Source organism: Pantherophis guttatus, chromosome 8 (genome assembly GCF_059756535.1).
Source record: "Pantherophis guttatus breed Tessera chromosome 8, ASM5975653v1, whole genome shotgun sequence".
Classification (NCBI taxonomy): domain Eukaryota; kingdom Metazoa; phylum Chordata; class Lepidosauria; order Squamata; family Colubridae; genus Pantherophis; species Pantherophis guttatus.
Window position 1 is genome coordinate 62,169,306 of NC_142070.1, and position 17,591 is coordinate 62,186,896.

Here is a 17,591-nt window from a genome sequence, read left to right on the forward strand (position 1 = left end):
ATAGAGATATATAGAATTAGAACTTTTGTAAATATGTTTGTTATGATAGAGATACCGATATAGAAAAGCTGTTATTAGTGGAAAATTTTTGTTATGTTTTTCTATGGTTTTTTTCTTTTTTCCTCTGTGTTGTACTTTTGTACGGTATTTTAAATGTTGAAATTTCAATAAATACTATTTTTTTAAAAAAGCTAATAATGTTATAGGCCAGAGATGGCTAACCTTTTTGCCATTGTGTGCCAAAAGCAGGGGGAGCACGGGGAGTGGGTTGCGCGCATGTGTGCCCACACCCATAATTCAATGCACCCCGCCCCCCATGCATGCACACACGACCCCCCCTGCGCTCCCCCCGCTTTTGGCATGGTGGCCCCAGTAGGCCCGTTTTTCACCCTCCCCAGGCTCCAGAGGCTTTCTTGGAGCCTGGGGAGAATGAAAATGGCCTTCCACCCTCCCCCCTGAGGCCCTCTGGAGGCTGGAAATGGCAATGCAGCCATCTTTCAAACCTGAGAACCGTCTGGTTTAACAGTTTAGTCTTTATATTGATGTATTCATATCTATTCCCAATTTTCTTTCTTTTTTAAATACTTTGTGTTGGTTTATTGTTCTTAATGAATCAACCATAGAAATACAATCTCTATACAAAAGCCTCCAAATCTAGCCTTAGTTTTGGAGAGTTTTCTATATTTTCTATAGTAAATATTGGATATTGAGATAAGTCTTTTATATACCCAGATTCTAAAATGTTTGTATCCCTGCAAGCCTTTTTTCAAATCCAACAAACCTCCCTCCCAACTACATTGCCAAATTTATGTACTACAGCTGCCAAAATTAATTGAGTAGTTTCCAACTATGTAACATTACCAGAATCACAGTACCTCTTACTGAATCAAAAAATTATAAAATGTGGTCCATGACATTAACAGGTTGTCCATCTACATGTATCTAAAACAGCTCACACTTACATTTTTTAAGAAATTACAGTAAATAATTTAAGAAAACTGGTGAGGTGACTAAGTGGAAGCATCCCAGAATGGATGAAGAAAGAAATCATGAACAGAGAAAAGGCTTCTCCCACTTTTATTATACTCCTTAAATTCCAGGAAAGTAAGTCTCTAAATATTAGTTTCTTCCATTCTGCTGGTCGGTTTTGCTTCACCATTGTGGGAAACAGCATACTGCATTAAACAGAGCTTTGATCTGCTCCAGCAGGACTTTTATTCTGGTTTTATATTGTTCATGGAATAGCTATACTCCTGGTAGCTGAATCTTATTAAGAACTGCACAAGGGCGACATATCTCCCAACAGACCCAGTCAGTACAGTCAATTGTAAGAGAGGCGGGAAAATAATAGTTTAGCAATACTTGGTTGGCCATGCATTGTGTATCCAGGCCCTAAACTTAAAGAGTCCTGTGAATCCTTAAAGGTCTCCACTGCATTATGGAATAGGTTCATATGAGAAGACTTTCATGACTTGGAGCAACTCAGCTCTTTTGCTCTAATCAGGCATGTTTATCTGAATATATTTTAATAATTTAATTTTAATGAAAACTTTTACAAATGCCATCTTGGCATTAGCAGTCCTCATGGATACCCTCTTTTTCTTTATGATTGTCAAGACAATTAACAGAAGGCAGATAGCAGGTATAGTAAAATGCCATCTGTGCTAAATGAGGTTGGCTGATCTGGATATGAATAAATATGATTTTCCAAATATTTTATTAAGCATCCACATTTTGAAATACATAAATTGATGTTAAGCATTGAAAAGTGCTGGGGAATTTGGGAGAAGGTGGTGAGTGGGCACAAGGCTCTGCTGCACTGTTTGATAGAAGCTAAAGCTGGCTCTTTGCAAGAATCTCACCTTGTCCTGTAAAACAAAGTAACATAAAATATGGAAGAAAAAACTTGCTGCACTGGAAAATTCTCTCTCTCTCCCTCCCTCCCTCCCCGTGTGTGTGTGTGTGTGTGTGTGTGTGTGTGTGTAATAAATGAAGAATAGAAATGGAAGAGAAATACATCCAGAAGTATCACACTTTCAAAACAACATATCAACAATAATTCATTTGAAATTCATGTTTGTTCAGTATAGATCTCAGTTCTAAAATGCAACATATTAATGAAAACAATATGCAAAAATACCATCTACCATGAAAATAATTGTGTGTTTTTATATTTATTTATTTGTTCAATTTATATAGCCACTCATCTCACATTCATGACTCTGGATTACTTACAATTAAAATATAAACAGTACCAACCAAGCAAAAAATAAAACAACTATAAAAACAATACACAATGTTTAAACAATTAAAAACCATACAGTACAATCACCAGGAGAGCACAGTTATTCAAGAACACAACAGCCAGAAGGGCCATACTCCTCAACAGACAGCATCTCTAGTGGATGGAACCTCTAAAAGCTTCTTCTACCAGACCTAATTGGATGAGTAAATATCACTGTATGATGTGTTTAAGTGTATATATCAGAGGTGGGTTTCAGCAGGTTCTGACCAGTTCTGGAGAACCGGTAGCGGAAATTTTGAGTAGTTTGGAGAACCGGTAGTAAAAATTCTGACTGGCCCCACCCCCATCTATTCTCTGTTTCCCGAGTCCCAGCTGATTGGGAGGAAATGGAGATTTTACAGTATCCTTCCCCTGGAGTGGGGTGGGAATGGAGATTTTACAGTATCCTCCCCCTGCCACGCCCACCATGCCATGCCCACCAAACCATGCCATGCCCACCAAGCCACACCCACAGAACCGGTAGTAAAAAAAATTGAAACCCACTACTGGTATATATCCATTTGTTTATGAGGCTGTGTGTATGTACAGGTGTGCAGCTTGTTGAGATGCCCTTTCACTTTGATGAAGCTTCAGAAAGAGCAACTAGTTGAAGCTAATCTCCAAAAAAAGCCCCACTTCATTTTTATTGCTTCACCCAGGCAAGGATGGATGGGAAATGGACATAAGTGCTTTGATGTAAAACATTTTTTGTCTTCCTCTCCCTCCTAAACTGATGCAGAAATGGAATGAATCAAACTAAACATAAAGAGACACTATCAACAACTTTCTTTGTTGTTAAACATGCCACTCTTAAATTGTCACTGATTTCTTTTTTAAAAAACTGTGAGGATGTCTGCTGCCAAAATCCTTCTAACAAGCCAAAAACTTTGGCTGGCCAAGTACATCAGAAAAAAAAATAGAGTGAGTGATTCCACTATTCCTGGATGATACTCTTCTTATATTTGGATTAAGCTTTCTCTCAGTATTGTCATTCATGTCATTTCTGAATTACAATAACAATTGAGAACAGAATAAATAGTTTCCTGAACTTATCAATACCACATAATATTTTGCATTTGCCATTATGAGACAATAACACTAGCCACGAAAAAATGTATTTTCATTAGCCAACATCACTGATATTATTATGATGCAAAATTCTAAGAATGATACATACATAAGGATTTGGGGAAATGAATATAACACCCATGCAAAATATTTCTTCTTTTGCATTATTGGAAGATGAATGCATGCCGATTTTACACAGCAAGTGGCCAAAAAAATTATGCCCCAGGAAATCATTGGCTGTGTTGCTTTCTAAAGAATGCAAAAGTCCATTACAGGATTAGCTATTGTATCAGATAATAACTCTACAGTGTACTGGATTTTGTATAGCACATTGAAATACTTGTGGGGGGGGGGGAAGGTCTGAAATCAAAGGCAAACTAATTTTTACTGGACTTAATTCTTTATTTAAAAAGTAATCCTAACTCTTTTCTGGAAAGTGGGGCCTCAAAGAGTATCCAGAAAGAATGAGCTTTGCAGAATATTTTTCTTTTATAGACAATATTCAACTACCAAAAAGCATAACTACATTCATTCATCTTGTTGTGGAATGATGAGACCAAAGCAACATTCCTAGGTCATCAGAGACAGCTTTATTGCGCAAGGTTCAGAGCCAGTTTTTGTACATGAAGCTTTGAACAAAGAGAGAATTCTGATACAGCGGTTTTATACATTTCTAAGACAAAGGATTCAGTGAGATCATACATTTTCCATATATGGTTAATCATGAGATCATACATCCGATTTTCCCTATATGGTTACATACATTGGATAATAAATTCATCTAATTACTTAAAGCATTAATCTTAGTTTATAAAATTATCTTAGCCACACAACTTTTCTTAAGTGCTCGGAGTTGCTAATAGGAGAGTTACTACTGTCCTTGGGTAAATTTATTGGATTAAGTAACTCTTTGTAACATATAGGTCTTTGTGTCATTCACAGTGAGGTCACTCAGATGTTTTTCCCTATGGCAGTCCTTTCCATGACATCTAGGTCTCAGAAGATATATTACCACTTAATGAGGTTTAACTGTTTGTTAATGTAATTTCCACCAAGCACTTTCCTCTCTTATAATAATGTGAATAGAGAGGATCTCTCAGAGTTCATGTATCCAAGCACGTCTTCCCTTATAATAATGTGAATAGAGAGGGTCCCCCAGAGCCCATATATCTGACTCTGTATGATTCCTATTTTATTCACATTATTTCTTTTATCTACATTATTCTTTATTTGCTATATTTACCTCATTTCCCCCCTGCAAGTTTTTCCATGCATAAACTTCCATCACTTCCTACACAACACTCTATGTCCCTTAATACACAAAGCCAACATATAATATCCCCCAACATATGACTAATCTAGGCAAGAGATAGGTATTTCTTGATCTTCACCCTATTAATCCTTGGAGGTACTCCCTCCATTCTTTTCCCAGACCCCATTTCGACATATGTGTCTGTTTCAGAAACTTTTTTTTCCCCAAGAAAGCGCTCTGTCAAAACTAATTCCTTCGCAGTCTGTATCTCTTTCAGTGCTCGGATAGATAGCTGTTTCAGCACAGGGATTGCACAAGGAATAAAAGCTAGGCCTGCCACAGCCATATCAACAAGAATAACATTTGTTTAATCCAGCCGGATCCAGGCAACCAAGAAAACCACCTGTCAGTTGTTTGTAACCTCTGACTTATCTTGGATGCCCTATCCTGCCATTCCTTGGCAACTTCCCTGACCACACCTGATCCACCCATATAGAAACAACAGTCTTCACATACCTCCTCTCTCTGCGGCCAGGAGGTCTAAGGCACGTTGATTTTGTAGGACCACTGCTGCCAATGAATCTATCTGGTCTTGGACTTCCACCAGGGTTCCAGCAATTTGGTTCAGGCTTTCTTGGAGTTCCTCTGATAATTGCTGAAATTGTATTACTGAGTGTGTCACTCTACCTACACCTGTTGCACTGCAGTTCCTATCCCCATGATTACTAATAGTGGGACTAGGATTGGTACCCATTTCTGAACATGCCCCATGAGAGGAACAGGGATGGTATGTTCTCCACTGACAACATCTATTTTAGGAAAAAGGTGTACTAGTGTGCATGTTCCGGTCCAATTTGTTGGCAAACATGAATACACATCCTTCCCTCAGAAGAAGAAAACTCCTTTTTCCCTTACACATACCCCTATGTTCATGGAGAAAGCATGGGTCCGATGGTTCTTTTCATTAATCCAGACCCTCAAAGTCCCCGCCACAAACATTCCAGCAAGCGGCTGTAATGGGACTTCTAGTGAAGGGTCCTTTTGCTTATCTCTGAGGATTGGACCTTCAAAAAGATATCGGGAGGTAGTATCCCAGGGGGAAAGAAGACACATAAACCTGTGTTGGACCTAATGGAGAGTCAGATAGTGAAGCGAGGGGGCTGGAACAGACTAGTGCACCTTTCCTTGGATACCTTCCAGGACCTCTTCCATCCTCCCCATCTTGTGATGATGGCAGTTGGTGGTGATGAGAAAGTGAGTGATGTGCAGAAGGAAAAAGATCTTTGGTTAGTTTTACATCCCTAAGGTTCATTCTAGGACCAAGGTAAAATTCTGATGGACATTGTTCTTTTGTCAGGGATCCTATAGGCCTACCAGGTTTCTGATGTCTCTTTACACACAGGGAAGGTGACCCTATGATTTAACAAGGTTTCGACCCAATTCCAGTATCCCTGATATGCAATCTCCTCTTTTCAATTGTTGTAGGGGCCTGTTCTCCTTTTCTATTCCCCCCTGTACTGGGATTGTTAAACTCTTAACCTTAGGTCTAGGAGTTGGTTTAGGAATAAGGTACCCACTCCACCTTCTGATGCCACGTTGTTGGCAGGAGTGGACTTGACCAAAGTGTCCCCATTCAGTGTCCTGATGCTGCTAGGTCCCCTGGGATTCTTGACATCTTCAAATCCTTCCGCAGAGACAAGGGGGATTTCTTGGACACTGATGCAACATTGGGAACTACTGTTCAAGATAGTATCACTCACTAGACCTTTCGGCTAATAGTACCCAAAGCCATAAATAAATCATAGTGACCTAATTCCCACACCCACAAGGCGTTAAGAGCGCAAGACCCGTAGTTTACAAATTCATCATGTCAGGAAGAGGGTTAGGGATATGTGTAACTTGGGGGTAGGGCAATATCAATTGTATTAAAACAATACCAACAGAAGGGCTAAAGTAGCTGTTGCCCAGAGTCCCCACACCCAATTTTCCTCAACCATGAGTGTTTTTAATAATTGCTTACTGGATACTATCACTGTTAATGGATTTTACATTACAAACTACAGTCATGGAATGTTGTCTTCCTCCGTTCCAAGCTTCGGCCGTGTGCTGGGAACCAGCTTCCGGGGTGATTCAGCAAGGCTGACGATCACCACCGTGCATTGAGAGTCCGTTGCCGGTAGGACTCAGCAGGGTGTATTCTTCTTGAACTTCCGCACCAATGGCCTGTCAGTTTTTATTACCTGGTATGTGACCGGATCACTCTGGTCTGCAGGCTTCAGTCTCATCCAGTGGATCCAGGATCTTCCTTCTAAGGTCTTAAAAGCACAATTACAAAACCAATACATCTGGGAGAGCGCACAATGGAATCTGATCAGTTGTAGTCCTCTTCAGTTGGGAAACAGCATAGGCAACCACTCAATCCTAAGAAAGAAAAAAATACAAAAATAGTCCAGATGATGAAGAGCGCTATTTCGGACTTCCGGTTTGCTAGCCTTCGGCGGCGGCGGTGCCTTTTGAAGCTCCGCCAGCCCCGCCGCCTGTAGAGCCGCTTCGCGATCGAGAAGCGGCTCGAAAACTTCAAAATCCTGAAGATTGTTGGAGGAGAGATAGCAGGGCACAGGTTGAGCCCCTGTAACCCCCCAGGGAATCGTTTCTGGGGAGGAAACAGGCGCGGCTCCCTTCCAACCTGCTGACACTCCGGGCGGCGTGGGACGATTCTGCTTCTGCAGAACAAGCCGGCTGCAGTAAACATTTAAAGCGAAAGGAACTAATTTTAACAAGCAGCAGATATACACTTGAATCCTGAAACTTGGAACTGCAAGTATTAGCGCTTTGTTGACTTTTCAATTTAAGAAAAATGCAAATGAGTGAAAGTGACTTGAAAAAATATGGCGCCCAGCATTAGAGTTAACGAGCCAGTAAGTGTGGATTGGTGAAGTTATCTTGCTTTGTTACAAAGTTATTAAGTTGCTACAAAGTTGCTTCGCTTGTAACAAGAGAATAACAGAGAAATTTCTCCCTTTTTAATACTGGACTTTGCTTTACTTTGGTTCTTATTTGATTAAATCTGGGGGACTTTTTCAGAGGTCTTTGTGGAGGTGGGAGAGGAAGAAGAACTTCCCTTTTTAGTAAAACCAGCCTACGTGGCAGGATGGCCTCAAAGAAGCAGGAAGCGAAGGCAACAGGAGGTGGATCTCCCACACATAAAGCACAGCCTCCCCCAGCACAACAGATACAGACTCAGAAAAAAGATTTTGATGTGGGAGATTTAAAAGAATTTATTTCTAAAACTTTGGATGATAAATTTCAAAAATCTCAACAGGAGATAGATGATAAACTTCAAAAATCACATCAGGAATTTATGCAGGAAATTAATGAAGTTAAAGATATGGTGAAACAGAACCAAAACAAGGTGACCAAAAAAATATCAGAAGTGGCATCTGGCCTGGCAGAATTTATTGGGAAAGTTGATTTTAAAGTTGAAGAACTTAAATCAGAAGTTAATGTTAAGATGAAAGACAATGATTATAAAATTGCTGATGTTGACAATAAAATGCAAAGAGTTGAAAATGAGATTGTCATGGTACAATTCAGGGCAATGGAGTTTGCCATACGGCTTCGAGGAATTCGAGAGGAGGAAAGACAGGATTTGAGACAAGTTTGTTCTGAGGCCCTGGCCAAGATTCTACAAGTTAATCCTGATGTGGTTTTTCACAAAATAGACAAAATTTACAGAGTGAATTCCTGGGTGGCCAGACAAAGACAATTGCCTAGAGATGTGGTCATATATTTTACAGATAGAGAAATAAGAAACGATATCCTGCAAAAATCCTTTTACACTTCTGTGCAAGTGGGGGGCTCACGAATTGGAATTTATAAAGAATTACCTCCTAAAATGCTGAAAGCTAGAAAACAATTTGGCTTTCTTGTTAAGGAATTGCAAAATTTACAGATACCATTCCGGTGGGACGCCCCAGTTGGTATAATTTTCAGATATAAGGGAGAAAGATATCGTTTGAATACCGTGGAGAAGGCACAGCACTTTTACACTACTATTCTTAAGGAAAGAACACCATCTCCACGTACATCTACAGTTTTGGAGATTAAGGAGAGTGAAGAGAAGCAACCTCAACGAGAACTGCAAGAACAGTCTAAGCAGGAATTAGAGGAAATGCAAGGCGCAGAAGGAGGTTTTCTGGATGAGCTTTGCTGGAATCTTCTCCAATCTTGGACCCGGTTCGGATGATTGAAGTTAAGGATCAACGTATAACTCGAGCTCAATCTAAGTTACTTAAACAAAAGCAACAACAACAACAGGAAAGACAAGACAAGGAGGCAGTTAAGAGTACTGCACAAGAGACTGGAGCCATGGGGGGAGCGAGATCGAAGCTTTCGGATGACCTTCGATTATTCTGCTCTTTGCTCCAGAAAGATGGAGATGACGTTTAAGTGTTTATCTTGGAATGTTAATGGGTTGAATTCAGCACAGAAAAGGAAGAAATTATTTACATATTTGAAACAATTTAATAATGATATAATTTGTTTACAAGAAGCATATCACAACTCAAGATCAAAAATATTTGATAAACTCCAAACTAGGAACACATTTTATATCTTCAACTTCGCAAAAAAAGAATGGTGTGGTTATTTATGTAAATAAAAAGTTAACAGCTAAAGTTATAGAAGCAGATGAAGATGGTAGGTTTGTAGCAATTGAATTGCTTATAGCAAATGGCCAAATTCTTCTGATTGGAATTTATGCTCCCAATCAACAACAGGATCATTTCTATAAAATGTTACATACTAAAATACTGCAATGGGATTACAGATCTATTTTAATTATGGGAGACTGGAATGGAGTAATTGATTCTAAATTAGATAAAAAGAGTTTGGCAAAGTCTAGGATCAGATTACCACAGACCTTTTTTGACATGAAAGAAGATATGGAACTAAAAGATGTTTGGAGAATACATAATCCAAAAGAATTGGACTACACTTTTTTTTCTGACAGACACAGATCCTTCTCTAGGATTGACTTCATTTTGTTGACAGATGACTTACTTGTTAAGACAAAAAGAACAAAGATTTTTCCAAGAACTTTGACTGACCATAGCCCAGTATGGATAGAAATTGAGATGGATAAGGTTGAGAGACGTTCTTGGAGATTAAATGAGAATTTGTTTAGATATGAAAAAAATACAACTTAAAAAGCATTTGAAAGAATTTTTTGAAATAAATTTGAATAAAGGTACCCCAATTGAAATTGTGTGGGACGCAAGTAAAGCTTATATGAGAGGGGTACTTATCTACATGAACTCTAAACATAGACTGTTTTGACAAAAGAAAAGATCTGAACTGGAAATAGAAATAAAGAATAAAGAACAGTTACTCATTAAAAATCCAACAGATGAAAGAATACGCAGTGCTATAAAACTTTTGAAAGACCAATTTCAAATGCTTATGGCGGAACAAGTTGCAACAAACTTACAATATGCGAAGCATAACACATTTTGTAACACTAATAAACCGGGCAGATGGTTGGCTTACACATTGAGGAAAAAACAAAGTATACGGACTATTGATAGTATTGATATTGGAGGGAAAGAAATCTTTCAACAAAAATTAATTAAAGAAGCTTTTGTGGACTATTATACCAAACTATATGCCAAAGAGGAGGTGCAGAATGGACTTATAGAAAAATATTTAAACGATAAAAGAGTTACAAAAATTACTGATCAACAAAAGGAAAGAATGAATTATCCTATAACAGAGGAGGAGATAATAGTAGCAATTAAACAGTTAAAAATAGCCAAAGCTCCTGGCACGGATGGTTTGACCGCAGTGTATTATAAAACTTTGCAAGCTGAAATGGTGGGACAACTCAGAGATTTATTTTGCAATATTCAACAAGGGGGTAAAATACCCCCATCATGGACAACTGCTTATATATCTTTGATGCCAAAAGAACAAGTCGGTCCTAAAAAACCAGAGAATTATAGACCAATATCTCTTTTGAATACAGATTATAAAATCTATGCGAAAGTATTAGCCAACAGGTTGATGCCAGTAATCCAAAAGGTGATTCATGATGATCAAGCGGGATTTATTGAGGGCAGACACATGAAGGATAATGTAAGGCAAGTAATAGATCTATTGGAATATCTTGAGAAGAATAAACAGATTCCTGCAGTGCTGGTCTTTCTGGATGCAGAGAAGGCCTTTGATAGAGTGGATTGGAATTTTCTACTAAAGACTTTAAAAAAGATGGATTTTGGGAATCAATTTATACAGGCGATTTCAGCAATTTACCAAGAGCAAAAGGCACAGATCATTATTAATGGAAGTTTGACAACAGAGTTTAAAATTGAAAAAGGAACAAGACAGGGATGTCCGTTGTCCCCACTTTTATTTATTCTAACATTAGAAGTCTTGCTAAATACAATACGGGACTCTAATATCTTGAAAGGTATAATGATTAGGCAAGAGGATTATAGAATAAAGGCATTTGCAGATGATCTGGTTGTTACCCTATCACAACCAATGGAATCAATAATCTTGATGAAGGACATTATACAAGACTATGGTAAAGTTTCAGGTTTTAGACTGAATCCAAAAAAGACTAAAATGATAGCTAAAAACATGACACAAGATCGTAAACATGAGCTTGAAAGGAGGGCAGGTTTTGAGACTGTACCTAAGGTAAAATATTTAGGAGTTCAGGTTGCAGAATCAAACATGAAATTGTTTCAAAATAACTATGAGGTGTTGTGGCGAGAGGTGCAGAAAGACATGGAGACTTGGAAAAAACTGCAGCTGTCTCTACTTGGAAGAATAGCAGCAGTTAAGATGAACATTTTGCCAAGATTTCTTTTTTTGTTTCAAATGATTCCGGTGCTTAAAAGTGATAAACAATTGAAAGTCTGGCAAACTGGACTCAATAAGTTTGTCTGGAACGAGAAAAAGCCGAGAGTGAAATTGAAAATTATGCAAGATGTTCCAGAAAGAGGAGGTCTTAAACTTCCAAACCTACAGTTATATTACGATGCAGCAGCTTTAACTTTAACAAGTGATTGGTTTGGAAGGACAAAGACTGGAATATTGAATGTAGAAAGTTTTGATCTTGAATTTGGATGGCATGCTTACTTATTTTATGATGACAAAGTTGATAAAGTATTTAAAAGTCATATACTTAGAGACTCGTTGATGAAAGTTTGGAAGAAGCACCGACTCAAATGGGATTATAAAATACCGCTATGGCTGGATCTTGGTCATACTTTGTGGAATACAAATATAATGTCACTCGGGGGGTTTTTATACAAAGAGGTTCTTTTTACAGATGCGGGCAGATGGCAGTTGAAGACATTGCAGACACTGTTGGACGAAGGGATTAATCTAACTTGGTTACAATATAATCAATTACAATTGAGATGGAAACAGGACCAAAAAACTGGTATTAGGAAGAATTGGGGAGGAAGAATTGGTTAGACATATAAAAGAGAAAGGTCCAATGCATATCAAAAGGCTTTATAATGTTTTGCTAGAAAGGGACTCAGAAACTGAATTAGTTAAAGATTGTATGATTAAGTGGGCACAAAATTTTGAAGAACCAGTGATGTTGGAAACATGGGAAAAAATTTGGGTTCAGAATGTTAAATTTACACAGTCGCAGAATCTGAGGGAAAATTTTTATAAAATGTTTTATAGATGGCATTTAGATCCCAAAAAGTTGTCATGTATGTACCCTAATGTTCAGCCAAAATGTTGGAGATGCGAATGTTTGGATGCTACGTATTATCATGTTTGGTGGACCTGTAGGAAAGTTAAGGCTTTTTGGATAAAAATTTGGTGGGTCATGCAGAATGTTTTGAAGAAAAAAATTCAATTCTCTCCACAATTGTTTTTATTGGGTATAGTTAAGGGTTTTACATCGGGTGAAACAAAATTGATATTGTATATGATAACAGCAGCAAGATTGTTGATAGGTAAATACTGGAAAAATGAAGCTTTGCCCACTATCAAAGAATGGACTTTGAAGATGGCCAGTTTTGCAGAGATGGCGAAGATTTCAGCATACTTAAAAGATTGTTCACAAGAGACTTATGAATGGGAATGGAAAAGGTGGATAGAATATGTTCAGAACAAATATCAAACTAGAAAGTATCAAATAGTTTTTATTTGAAAATAATGTATTAGAAATATTTTAATGAAATGAGGTAAAAAGAAAAATTATACAGGGGAGGGAGGGGTTCAAGTCTACACATAAGTGTCATACTAAGGGTTTTTTTTCTGTGTGTGTTTTTTTTTTTACCAGTTAGGAGTATATTATAGGGAAGTCTGGGGGGAGGGGAGGGTTAGGGAGGGTTAGGGAGGTTGGGAAATTTGGGGGGGGAGGTGGGGGGGGAAAAAAGGGGTGAAAATGTAATTGAAAAACTTTTGCAATAAAAAAAAAGAGCGCTATTTCCACTGGTTACTGCCCACCAGTCCATTGGGTTCTTTGGATCATCAACTTCAATGGATCTCCTTGGTGAGATTCCACCTTCCACTCCTTTGGGGCTGGCACGGGCCCTTTCACTTGGGGTTTTACTTCCTTCCAGCTCCGGATCAACATCCAATCATCGTGGTGGAATTTGTGGACTGGAAACTTCAAAGGTGGTGTTTGGGCTAATAGTCCTTGTTTCCTAAAAACTTTAAAATATATGGACAGTTTATTGTTGTTTCAATACTGTTGAAACTGTTCAATATTGTTTCAATACTTTGTCTCTGGTTTCTAGGAAATTAATGCATATGCTTCCTGTAGTGAAAACTACTCCAAACAACAGTTCATATGATGATAATCTTTCTAGGTTGGGTATAATAAAACTCTTGACATCACTGTTGCTGTAGCATTACTGCAGAGAAAAGCTTCAACCCACTCTGTGAGGTGGTCCACTATGACCAATAAATATTTTACTCTCCCCATTTTTGGTACTTCTGTACAATCCACAGGAATACATTGAAATGGTCTTAAAGCTGGTGGTCTCCCACCCATCTGTTGTTTCCTGACAGCTTGTTCATTCACCTTTTTACAAATCAAACATTTGTTTATAATTGATGTTACTAAAGGATATATCCCAATACAACCATAGCTTTTTAAAAGTTCATCTACAATAGCTTGAATTCCCCAATGACTCCACCCATATTTTGCCAAATGAATGCACTATCCCAAATGCATACTTCCTTCTAAGATGCATAGAGCCCCCCCCTTTTTTTGATTTTTTTAAAATTTATTTATGTGCCGCCCTTCTCTGGAGACTCAGGGTTACAATGCGTTAAGCAATAGCCTTCATACTGTTGTATATTGTACAAAGTCAGCTTATTGCCCCCACAAACTGGGTCCTCAATTTACCTACCTTAGAAAGGATGGAAGGCTGAGTCAACGCATTGTAACCCTGAGTCTCCAGAGAAGGGCGGCACATAAATAAATTTTAAAAAAATCAAAAAAAAGGGGGGGGGCTCTATGCATCTTAGAAGGAAGTATGCATTTGGGATAGTGCATTCATTTGGCAAAATATGGGTGGAGTCATTGGGGAATTCAAGCTATTGTAGATGAACTTTTAAAAAGCTATGGTTGTATTGGGATATATCCTTTAGTAACATCAATTATAAACAAATGTTTGATTTGTAAAAAGGTGAATGAACAAGCTGTCAGGAAACAACAGATGGGTGGGAGACCACCAGCTTTAAGACCATTTCAATGTATTCCTGTGGATTTTACAGAATTACCAAAAGTGGGGAGAGTAAAATATTTATTGGTCATAGTGGACCACCTCACAGGGTGGGTTGAAGCTTTTCTCTGCAGTAATGCTACAGCAACAGTGATGTCAAGAGTTTTATTATACCCAACCTAGAAAGATTATCATCATATGAACTGTTGTTTGGAGTAGTTTTCACTACAGGAAGCATATGCATTAATTTCCTAGAAACCAGAGACAAAGTATTGAAACAATATTGAACAGTTTCAACAGTATTGAAACAACAATAAACTGTCCATATATTTTAAAGTTTTTAGGAAACAAGGACTATTAGCCCAAACACCACCTTTGAAGTTTCCAGTCCACAAATTCCACCACGATGATTGGATGTTGATCCGGAGCTGGAAGGAAGTAAAACCCCAAGTGAAAGGGCCCGTGCCAGCCCCAAAGGAGTGGAAGGTGGAATCTCACCAAGGAGATCCATTGAAGTTGATGATCCAAAGAACCCAATGGACTGGTGGGCAGTAACCAGTGGAAATAGCGCTCTTCATCATCTGGATTATTTTTGTATTTTTTTCTTTCTTAGGATTGAGTGGTTGCCTATGCTGTTTCCCAACTGAAGAGGACTACAACTGATCAGATTCCATTGTGCGCTCTCCCAGATGTATTGGTTTTGTAATTGTGCTTTTAAGACCTTAGAAGGAAGATCCTGGATCCACTGGATGAGACTGAAGCCTGCAGACCAGAGTGATCCGGTCACATACCAGGTAATAAAAACTGACAGGCCATTGGTGCGGAAGTTCAAGAAGAATACACCCTGCTGAGTCCTACCGGCAACGGACTCTCAATGCACGGTGGTGATCGTCAGCCTTGCTGAATCACCCCGGAAGCTGGTTCCCAGCACACGGCCGAAGCTTGGAACGGAGGAAGACAACATTCCATGACTGTAGTTTGTAATGTAAAATCCATTAACAGTGATAGTATCCAGTAAGCAATTATTAAAAACACTCATGGTTGAGGAAAATTGGGTGTGGGGACTCTGGGCAACAGCTACTTTAGCCCTTCTGTTGGTATTGTTTTAATACAATTGATATTGCCCTACCCCCAAGTTACACATATCCCTAACCCTCTTCCTGACATGATGAATTTGTAAACTACGGGTCTTGCGCTCTTAACGCCTTGTGGGTGTGGGAATTAGGTCACTATGATTTATTTATGGCTTTGGGTACTATTAGCCGAAAGGTCTAGTGAGTGATACTATCTTGAACAGTAGTTCCCAATGTTGCATCAGTGTCCAAGAAATCCCCCTTGTCTCTGCGGAAGGATTTGAAGATGTCAAGAATCCCAGGGGACCTAGCAGCATCAGGACACTGAATGGGGACACTTTGGTCAAGTCCACTCCTGCCAACAACGTGGCATCAGAAGGTGGAGTGGGTACCTTATTCCTAAACCAACTCCTAGACCTAAGGTTAAGAGTTTAACAATCCCAGTACAGGGGGGAATAGAAAAGGAGAACAGGCCCCTACAACAATTGAAAAGAGGAGATTGCATATCAGGGATACTGGAATTGGGTCGAAACCTTGTTAAATCATAGGGTCACCTTCCCTGTGTGTAAAGAGACATCAGAAACCTGGTAGGCCTATAGGATCCCTGACAAAAGAACAATGTCCATCAGAATTTTACCTTGGTCCTAGAATGAACCTTAGGGATGTAAAACTAACCAAAGATCTTTTTCCTTCTGCACATCACTCACTTTCTCATCACCACCAACTGCCATCATCACAAGATGGGGAGGATGGAAGAGGTCCTGGAAGGTATCCAAGGAAAGGTGCACTAGTCTGTTCCAGCCCCCTCGCTTCACTATCTGGCTCTCCATTAGGTCCAACACAGGTTTATGTGTCTTCTTTCCCCCTGGGATACTACCTCCCGATATCTTTTTGAAGGTCCAATCCTCAGAGATAAGCAAAAGGACCCTTCACTAGAAGTCCCATTACAGCCGCTTGCTGGAATGTTTGTGGCGGGGACTTTGAGGGTCTGGATTAATGAAAAGAACCATCGGACCCATGCTTTCTCCATGAACATAGGGGTATGTGTAAGGGAAAAAGGAGTTTTCTTCTTCTGAGGGGAGGATGTGTATTCATGTTTGCCAACAAATTGGACCGGAACATGCACACTAGTACACCTTTTTCCTAAAATAGATGTTGTCAGTGGAGAACATACCATCCCTGTTCCTCTCATGGGGCATGTTCAGAAATGGGTACCAATCCTAGTCCCACTATTAGTAATCATGGGGATAGGAACTGCAGTGCAACAGGTGTAGGTAGAGTGACACACTCAGTAATACAATTTCAGCAATTATCAGAGGAACTCCAAGAAAGCCTGAACCAAATTGCTGGAACCCTGGTGGAAGTCCAAGACCAGATAGATTCATTGGCAGCAGTGGTCCTACAAAATCAACATGCCTTAGACCTCCTGACCGCAGAGAGAGGAGGTATGTGAAGACTGTTGTTTCTATATGGGTGGATCAGGTGTGGTCAGGGAAGTTGCCAAGGAATGGCAGGATAGGGCATCCAAGATAAGTCAGAGGTTACAAACAACTGACAGGTGGTTTTCTTGGTTGCCTGGATCCGGCTGGATTAAACAAATGTTATTCTTGTTGATATGGCTGTGGCAGGCCTAGCTTTTATTCCTTGTGCAATCCCTGTGCTGAAACAGCTATCTATCCGAGCACTGAAAGAGATACAGACTGCGAAGGAATTAGTTTTGACAGAGCGCTTTCTTGGGGAAAAAAAAGTTTCTGAAACAGACACATATGTCGAAATGGGGTCTGGGAAAAGAATGGAGGGAGTACCTCCAAGGATTAATAGGGTGAAGATCAAGAAATACCTATCTCTTGCCTAGATTAGTCATATGTTGGGGGATATTATATGTTGGCTTTGTGTATTAAGGGACATAGAGTGTTGTGTAGGAAGTGATGGAAGTTTATGCATGGAAAAACTTGCAGGGGGGAAATGAGGTAAATATAGCAAATAAAGAATAATGTAGATAAAAGAAATAATGTGAATAAAATAGGAATCATACAGAGTCAGATATATGGGCTCTGGGGGACCCTCTCTATTCACATTATTATAAGGGAAGACGTGCTTGGATACATGAACTCTGAGAGATCCTCTCTATTCACATTATTATAAGAGAGGAAAGTGCTTGGTGGAAATTACATTAACAAACAGTTAAACCCCATTAAGTGGTAATATAT

General features: G+C 39.1%; 1 long non-coding RNA gene across 1 annotated transcript in view; it reads right to left on the minus strand.

The window, feature by feature from the left end:
* Nucleotides 1-1,700: 1,700 nt before the first annotated feature.
* LOC117674691 (uncharacterized) overlaps nucleotides 1,701-17,591 on the minus strand; it is a 43,343-nt gene continuing 27,452 nt past the window's right edge. Inside the window, exon 2 of the long non-coding RNA XR_004593948.3 lies at nucleotides 1,701-1,868. This is a non-coding gene — a long non-coding RNA (uncharacterized LOC117674691). The remainder of the gene's footprint in view (nucleotides 1,869-17,591) is intronic.